This window comes from Myotis brandtii, unplaced genomic scaffold (assembly GCF_000412655.1).
Source record: "Myotis brandtii unplaced genomic scaffold, ASM41265v1 scaffold1076, whole genome shotgun sequence".
NCBI lineage: Eukaryota > Metazoa > Chordata > Mammalia > Chiroptera > Vespertilionidae > Myotis > Myotis brandtii.
The window spans coordinates 1732591-1739888 of NW_005353663.1; the positions used below are offsets into that span (position 1 = coordinate 1732591).

At 43.9% G+C, this 7298-nt stretch overlaps 1 pseudogene; it reads left to right on the forward strand.

The window, feature by feature from the left end:
- Positions 1 to 2664, forward strand: part of LOC102257031 — a 6341-nt pseudogene extending 3677 nt beyond the window's left edge.
- The last annotated feature ends 4634 nt before the right edge of the window (positions 2665 to 7298 follow it).

Here is a 7298-nt window from a genome sequence, read left to right on the forward strand (position 1 = left end):
CGAGAGCTGGCCGAGGCCGTGGCCAGGGGCCGGGTGCTGGTGGTGGGCGTGGGCGGCATCGGCTGTGAGCTCCTCAAGAACCTCGTGATCACCAGCTTCTCCCACATCGACCTGATTGATCTGGATACTATTGATGTCAGCAACCTCAACAGGCAGTTTTTGTTTCAAAAGAAACATGTTGGAAGATCAAAGGCCCAGGTAATTTCTCATACCATTTCTATTTATCCATTTATATATCCTATCCTTTAATGGATTTTCTATTTATGATATCAGATTAATTTGTACTCTACTAAGAAGAGAATGGGGAAGCAATATCTCTTTGTAGCTGAGGGATTGTTAAGAATAAAAAGAAGGAAAAAGGAAAGAAATTGCATGTAAAATAAAAGCAATAAGAAATAGTTTGGGTAAGTGTCAACCTAGTTAAAGGTTAATTAATTTCTTCTTTTCCCCCATAAAGTCCTGCTAACTAGTATTTTTCTTCCAGCTGCCCGCAACCATGTTAATAGGATGTGTTTGGCAGCTGATGTCCCTCTTATTGAGAGTGGAACTGCTGGTTATCTTGGGCAAGTAACTACTATCAAAAAGGGTGTGACTGAATGTCATGAATGTCATCCCAAACCAACTCAGAGAACTTTTCCTGGCTGTACAATTCGTAACACACCTTCAGAACCTATTCATTGCATTGTTTGGGCAAAGTATTTGTTCAACCAGTTGTTTGGGGAAGAAGATGCTGATCAAGAAGTATCCCCTGACAGAGCTGACCCTGAAGCTTCCTGGGAACCAATGGAAGCTGAAGCCAGAGTCAGAGCATCAAATGAAGATGGTGACATTAAGCGTATTTCCACAAAGGAATGGGCTAAATCAACTGGATATGATCCAGTTAAACTTTTTACCAAGCTTTTTAAAGAACAGTAGAGGAATGATGTTTAATAGTGAAATTTCTAATATTTTTTTTTCCCCTTAGGAGAGGAAATCAATGCAGCAGATCAACAAAATGAACCCCAGTTAGGTCTGAAAGACCAGCAAGTTCTAGATGTAAAGAGCTATGCACGTCTTTTTTCAAAGAGCATTGAGACTTTGAGAGTTCATTTAGCAGAAAAGGGGGATGGAGCTGAGCTCATTTGGGACAAGGATGACCCATCTGCAATGGATTTTGTCACCTCTGCTGCAAATCTCAGGATGCATATTTTCAGTATGAATATGAAGAGCAGATTTGATATAAAATCAATGGCAGGGAACATTATTCCTGCTATCGCTACTACTAATGCGGTGATTGCTGGGTTAATAGTATTGGAAGGATTGAAGATTTTATCAGGAAAAATAGACCAGTGTAGAACAATCTTTTTGAATAAACAACCAAACCCAAGGAAGAAGCTCCTTGTGCCTTGTGTACTGGATCCTCCCAACCCTAATTGTTACATATGTGCCAGCAAGCCAGAGGTGACTGTGTGCCTGAATGTCCATAAAGTGACCGTTCTCACATTACAAGATAAGATTGTGAAAGAAAAATTTTCAATGGTAGCACCAGATGTCCAAATCGAGGATGGGAAAGGAACAATCCTAATATCTTCGGAAGAGGAAGAGACAGAAGCTAATAATCACAAGAAGTTGTCAGAATTTGGAATTAGAAATGGGAGCCGGCTTCAAGCAGACGACTTTCTTCAGGACTACACTTTATTGATCAACATCCTTCATAGTGAAGACCTAGGAAAGGATATTGAATTTGAAGTTGTTGGTGATGCCCCAGAAAAAGTGGGGCCCAAACAAGCTGAAGATGCTGCCAAAAGCATAACCAATGGCAGTGACGATGGAGCTCAGCCTTCGACATCCACAGCACAAGAGCAAGATGATGTGCTCATAGTTGATTCCGATGAAGAAGGTCCTTCAAATAATGCTGACATCAGTGAAGAGAGAAGTCGCAAGAGGAAATTGGATGAGAAAGAGAATATCAGTACAAAGAGGTCACGCACAGAACAGACAAGAGAGCTTGATGATATTATAGCATTAGATTGAACAGCAGTGCCTCCAGCAGAACCCTCTGACTGCATGGATCATCCAATGTCCTTTGTTCCAAAAGGAAAAAGTTGACCCCAGTGACTTGAAGATGATTCTGCTCCCTTTGAAAGCACTCATTTTGCTAGAACTATCAGACACATTGTGGAATGCTGTATGGAAAGTAGGAATATAGTTTTAAAACCCTCTGAACAAAGCGTTTGCATAACTAGTCATGAGAAGAAACAACACAATGCATGTTGCCTTTTTTAATGTAAATATTCTTAGGTATCATTTAACAGTTTAAAATATTGTGGTTTAGTAAAGTTGATACCTGGTTATAAATATTATGCCTTTATTTTTGGTTAGAAAAAGAATTATTTTTAGCCTAGATCTAACCATTTTCATACTCTTAACTGAAACAGATTTAAAAAAAGTATCAAGTGCTGTATTGAGACTTGTCTTTAAATATGAACTGGCACTGTATATTGATGTAAAACAATGTTAATTTACTCAAGTTTTCAGCTTGTACTGCCTGGTATGTCTGTGTAAGAAGCCAATTTTTGTGTATTGTTACAGTTTCAGGTTATTTATATTTGATGTTTTGTAAAACTCAAATACAACTATACTGTACTTATGGACCAAATAAATGGCCTCTGCATAAAAAAAAAAGAGAGAGAGCAAAACAAACAATTATGGGAAATCCCTTAGGCTAAAAAAAAAAAAAAAGAAGAGAAATATGAGTCCTCCTCCAACTTTGTACTAACACATTATAGAAAACGCAGCATATGTGCACTGCTTAGAAGGGAGTAAAATTTATAGCCACTCTTATTTATTTGCTATATTTAAATTTTATGAATTTTCAAAAGGTAATGATTTCAGGTAGTTAACATTTTCTCCAAGTAGGAAACGCTATATAATAAGAAAAGTCTTACTAGTGCCCCTTTCCCAGGTAGTGGGTTCTTGTCATTGAGGGCAACTGAGAGATAGTCTTCGCATATACAGGCAAACATATTAGCAAACAGACATAATTTTCTCTCCCTTTAAAACACAAGTTTAAGCAGCTAATATTGAGCATTTGCTATGTATTAGACAATGTACTGAATTTTATGTGCTTTATTTCAGGGAATTCCCGAATAAACTTTCAGGCAGGCTGTTATTACAGCAAAAGAAAGTCAGTCTCTGAGAGTTTAAATTTCCCCCAAATCATGCAGTTGGTACGCAGTCGAATAGCTATTCTCACCTAGGTATTCTGAATTCTCAAGTGCAGGCTCTTAATGACCGACTACACTGTCTAGGATCTGTGTATAGGTCATGCAGTAACATTTTATTAGTCTAACAGCCGTTTATGGTGCTGGAAATTCTTTTTGATAATTCAGCCTATGAAAATATGGTGCTCAGGGGGTTTGCGAGAGACTAAGGTATGTCTAAAAGCATTAGCTATCTCTCTCAGGAGATTGTTTGGCCACCATCTGTACTGGGAAATTGGCCAGCTTGCTTGGATGGAGCCCAACTCTGAGTGCATGTCTGTGGGCTGCTCTCAGGGACTGCCTGGCAGTACCTCTTCTTGTTGGGCATTAGAATTCCATCTGACATTCAGTGTGTGTATGCATGGGCGTGTGCACATACACATCATTTGTTCATTCAAAACAAACTTACCTATTAAGTGTCTTAAGCATTCACAATAGAAATATGAAGCTTCAGAAAGGTAACAATGTATACCGAAACGTTTCTGATTTCATAAACTGAGTGCTGCTTGACATTTTATGTTTAAGTCCGCTGTAAGCATAGACCCTACCCTTCTCAGTTCTGGTTAGCAATTGTGCAAGTTTTCTAATTGTCTGTGTCCTGAATGTCTCTCTTACAGGGAGTGGGTGAAGGGTGTCCCCTGAAGCAGCCTGTGTTGCTCCTTTTTTCTCACATGCATACCTCTTTACCTTTCTTTGTCACAGTGCTGTACACAGTGGAAAACAATTTTTTAAAAAAGTCAAGTGAACTTTCTTGCCTTTAATACAAAAATATCTCTCTCTCCCTTTCAGTCTCTCTCTCTCTCTCTCTCTCTCTCTCTCTCTCTCTCTCTCTCTCTTTCCCTCCCCTTTTAAATGAACTGTTCAAAACCTAATAAATAGCCCTCGCCAGTTTGGCTCAGTGGGTGAGCATTGGCCTGTGGACTGAAGGGTCCCAGGTTTTTTTCCAGTCTAGGGCACGTACTTCGGTTGCCGGGGTTGCAGGTTGCAGGCTCCTTGCCCTTGTCAGAGGCATGGGAGAGGCAACCAATCGATGTGTCTCTCTCACATGGGTGTTTCTCTCTGTCTCTCCCTCTCTCTTCTACTCTCTCTAAAATTCAATGGAAAAAATATCCTTGGGTGAGGATTAAAACAAAAAAACAAAAAAAACTAATGGGGAAAGAAATATGCTATATTATATTTTCCTGTAAGTCTGAAGGCCTTGGATCTTGGCATTACTGGGTGTTTGTGTTCAAGAGTAATATAATCTGTATGCATGCATCTAAGCATAACCAATGGACACAGACAGTAGGGGGTGAGGGGCTGTGCTGAGGGGAAGGAATGGGCTGGGAGAGGTCAATGGTGGAAACAGGAGACATATGTAATACTTTCAACAATAAAGAATTATAAAAAAAGAATGTTATAAAGTACTAAATCTTTCATAATATTTAGGGGTTTGGAGTAGTTTATTTTATTTTATTTTCAAATATGTTTTTATTTATTTGAGAGAGAGAGAGAGAGAGAGAGAGAGAGAGAGAAAGAGAGAGAAGAAGAAACATTGATATGAGAGAAATATCTATGGACTGCCTCCTGCACGTCCCTCAATGGGTATTGAATCCGTAACCCAGGCTTGTGCCCTGACTGGGAATCAAACCAACGACCTTTTGGAACATGGGATGATGCTTAACCAACTGAGTCACACCAGCCAGGGCAGAGTCATTTTTTTCTGTATACTGGGTGTTTGTTTATAAATCTAGCCTCCACTTGGCTCAGTTCCAGATGCTTGCTTTTAATTCATGAAAGCTCCTGTCTTTGTTTTAAATATAAGACAGAATAAAGATTATATCCCATCTGTAAAATAGCTGATATTTACTATTTTTAAAATAATATCTGATAAATGAAATTAATTCAAATATTTCTACATAGAGGTAGCCATATCTCAGTAGGTGATCTCATTTGGCTACTTTATTCAGAAGTTTGAGCTCAGCCACTGTAGTGCTCTCAGTTTGCCCTTTTCTCATCTTAAGTCACTCCTTTCCTCTTTTACACGTGCTGGTTTGGAGGACATTCTTTTGGACCACACCAGTGCTCCTTACCTCACGCTCCATTCTCCCCTGGGATATCTTTCTGTTATTGGTGGGGTGTCTTTTGTGTCCCCACCTCTTACTGGTGGAAGTGGAGCTCTTGGGGTGCCACGGGAATAAGAATGTCCTGAGGCCCCCACTGGAAGATGATGTATCATGGAAAGCTTTATTGTTAATGTAACGTTAAGGTAGTTCCCTCCAAGGACCCATCTCCCTCCATTTGGCCATGGAAAAAGTCCCATCTGTCTCCAACAGGGCTAGAATTAAAGCCACTTCCCAGTCTTTGCTCCATATTAAAGCACAGTCCAGTCCAGCATCTGGCTAGCTTAGCTTGTGTTCCCAGCTGCAGTCCATTGTGTATGGAGTCTTCATGGCCCTGGGCTATGCGGCTTCTAGGGCCACATGGCAGGCTAGTGTGGATCACAGCCCAAGTGAGTACAAGGAAGCAGGAGTGCAGTAAGTGTAACAAGAGAAAGAAAGTTTAACTAGGAGCTTACCCAATGAATCCTTTAGGATTTCATGCACTTGCAGTGATTCCACTCCTATAGCCAACCCATGGTTCCCCAGGCTAGACTGACAGGCAAGCACCTTCCCTCTGTCACCCCGACTTCATTGCACATTTCCCCATCTTCCCCTTTGTTTGATCCCTTTCCCCAGTGATCTGTAGGGAATGGACGGGTGGCTCCCTGGGTGTGTAAAGTTGAAGCTCCCTGGTGAAGCTGCCCAGATGAACATGCTTATACTAGAGGCCCGGTGCACAAAAATTTGTGCAGAGGGGATGATGGCTGTTTGCAGCTGGTCACACCCCCTTCAGGGTGGGGGTCCCCACTGGGGTGCCTGGCCAGCCTGGATGAGGGGATGATGGCTGTTTGCAGCTGGTCACACCCCCTTCAGGGTGGGGGTCCCCACTGGGGTGCCTGGCCAGCCTGGATGAGGGGATGATGGCTGTTTGCAGCTGGTCACACCCCCTTCAGGGTGGGGGTCCCCACTGGGGTGCCTGGCCAGCCTGGATGAGGGGATGATGGCTGTTTGCAGCTGGTCACACCCCCTTCAGGGTGGGGGTCCCCACTGGGGTGCCTGGCCAGCCTGGATGAGGGGATGATGGCTGTTTGCAGCTGGTCACACCCCCTTCAGGGTGGGGGTCCCCACTGGGGTGCCTGGCCAGCCTGGATGAGGGGATGATGGCTGTTTGCAGCTGGTCACACCCCCTTCAGGGTGGGGGTCCCCACTGGGGTGCCTGGCCAGCCTGGATGAGGGGATGATGGCTGTTTGCAGCTGGTCACACCCCCTTCAGGGTGGGGGTCCCCACTGGGGTGCCTGGCCAGCCTGGATGAGGGGATGATGGCTGTTTGCAGCTGGTCACACCCCCTTCAGGGTGGGGGTCCCCACTGGGGTGCCTGGCCAGCCTGGATGAGGGGATGATGGCTGTTTGCAGCTGGTCACACCCCCTTCAGGGTGGGGGTCCCCACTGGGGTGCCTGGCCAGCCTGGATGAGGGGATGATGGCTGTTTGCAGCTGGTCACACACCCTTCAGGGTGGGGGTCCCCACTGGGGTGCCTGGCCAGCCTGGATGAGGGGATGATGGCTGTTTGCAGCTGGTCACACACCCTTCAGGGTGGGGGTCCCCACTGGGGTGCCTGGCCAGTCTGGGTGAGGGGCTGAGGGCTGCTTTCAGGCTGGCGGTTGTTGACTGAAGCTCCCAACCGCTCCTTTTTTTTTCTCTTTTTTTTATTTTATTCTGGGCCAGCTTTAGCTCTGGCTCTAGCTGTGAGGCTTCCCCTGCTGAAAGCTGGTATCTGGTTTGTTTGCCATTCTATAATTGAAACAATGTATAACTTCAGCTCTGAGATCCCAGCAGGCTGAAAGCTGGTTTCTGGGCTTTTGTTTAGCTTCTACATTTGCAACATAGTACATAGTTGCTTAGAGTTGCAACTCAGAGGGTGGCAAGTGAGGCAGGGATCGTTGGAGTCTGCAGTCACTGGAGCAAGCGAGCCTC